We start from the raw sequence: 2,256 nt of genomic DNA, 5'->3' as shown, positions 1-2,256 counted from the left end.
ATCATGCTTACTGAGGAATGTAGTGCCAGAATTCAGAATAAGCTTCCACCAAAACTAAAAGATCCAGGGAGTTTTACTGTTCCTTGCACAATCAGTGAAGTATATTTTGATAAAGCATTATGTGACCTCAGTGCAAGTATTAATTTAATGCCTTTGTCTGTTTTCAGGAAACTATGAATGGGAGAAGCTAAAGCAACCACTGTAACACTTCAGCTGACTGACAGGTCACTAACACATCTTAGAGGAATAATTGAAGATGTGCTTATCAAGGTTGAGAAGTTCATATTCCCAGCGGACTTTCTTATCCTAGACATGAAAGAGGACAAGGACGTTCCATTGATACTCGGCAGACCATTTCTAGCAACAGGAAGAGCATTAATTGATGTTCAAAGAGGTCAGTTGATTTTAAGATTGGGAGAGGAGCAGATATCATTCAATGTATTCAAGGCAATGAAATTACCAGCAGAATCTGACAGCTGTTATCAAGTTGACATTATTGACAAGGGAGTAGAAGAAACATTTTTACTACACGGTCCATTTGATGCCTATGAGGCATGTATTGCACCATCCCAATCAATCCAGTCAGAGTCTTTTGAAATTGAAACATGTACAAGATTTTTGGAGACCAACCCGCCGTACACACGAAAGAGGCACTTCGGAGAACTGGGGATGGGAAACACAAAGCCACTACCTTCAGTTCAGTAGCCGCCAGTTTTAGAACTCAAACAACTACCGCCAAATCTCAAATATGCTTATTTAGGAGAATCAGATACACTTTCAGTAATCATTTCGAACACAGTCAGTGAAACGAAGGAGGAAAAATTGCTCAGGGTACTTAGAGAGAATAAGACGACGATTGGTTGGACAATAGCTGACATTAAAGGAATCAGTCCTTCCATGTGTATGCATAAAATTTTAATGGAGGAAAATTGCAAGCCTAGCATAGAAAATCAGAGAAGATTGAACCCAAACATGAAGGAAGTGGTCAGGGCAGAGATACTGAAGTTATTGGATGCAGGAATTATCTACCCAATTTCAGATAGTGCATGGATCAGCCCTGTTCAAGTGGTACCGAAAAAAGGGGGAATCACAGTGGTGAAAAATGAGAAGAATGAACTAATTCCCACCAGAACAGTTACGGGTTGGAGAGTTTGCATTGACTATCACAAACTCAATGCAGCTACACGAAAGGATCACTTCCCACTCCCATTCATTGATCAGATGTTGGAGAAGTTGGCTGGACATTCACACTACTGCTTTCTTGATGGATACTCGGGCTATAATCAGATACCTGTCGCACCAGAGGATCAGGAGAAGACCACTTTCACTTGTCCCTACGGTACTTTTGCTTATCGTAGGATGCCTTTTGGTCTTTGCAACACTCCAGCCACATTTCAGAGGTGCATGATAGCAATATTCTTTGATATGATTGAAAGGTTTATCGAGGTTTTCACGGACGACTTCTCAGTATTTGGATCTTCATTTGATGAATGTCTAAACCATTTGAATCTGGTCTTACAGAGATGCAAGGAGACTAACCTAGTTTTAAATTGGGAAAAATGCCACTTTATGGTGCAGGAAGGCATTGTACTTGGGCATAGAATATCGGCAAAAGGAATTGAGGTAGACAAGGTAAAAATTCAAGTGATAGAGAAATTACCATCGCCTACATCAATTAAAGGAGTTCGCAGTTTTTTGGGGCACGCTGGGTTCTACCGGAGGTTTATAAAAGATTTCTCGAAGATCACTAAACCTTTGTGCAATTTGCTAATGAAAGATGCAACCTTTGAGTTCAATGAGGATTGTCTCACAGCCTTCAACACTTTAAAGGAAAAGCTTACGACATCACCAGTAATTGTAGCACCAGACTGGGAATTGCCTTTTGAATTGATGTGTGATGCAAGTGATCACGCTGTAGGTACAGTATTGGGACAACGGAGGAACACGATTTTTCATGTGATCTATTATGCAAGAAGAACTCTAAATGATGCACAAATAAATTATGCAACCACTGAAAAGGAGCTACTGGCTGTGGTATTTGCATTTGACAAATTCAGGTCATACCTCGTCGTGTCTAAAATCATTGTCTATACTAATCATTCGGCATTGAAGTATCTGCTCACAAAGAAGGATGCAAAGTCGAGATTAATTCGTTGGGTGCTGTTGTTGCAAGAATTTGACATTGAAATACGCGACAAGAAGGGCACCGAGAATGTAGTAGCAGATCACCTATCCAGACTAGAATCTGGGGAGACG

Source organism: Olea europaea, unplaced genomic scaffold, assembly GCF_002742605.1.
Source record: "Olea europaea var. sylvestris unplaced genomic scaffold, O_europaea_v1 scaffold3501, whole genome shotgun sequence".
NCBI classification, from domain to species: Eukaryota; Viridiplantae; Streptophyta; class Magnoliopsida; order Lamiales; family Oleaceae; genus Olea; species Olea europaea.
The sequence above is the reverse complement of the archived record's forward strand: the minus strand, read 5'-3'. Positions refer to the sequence as shown.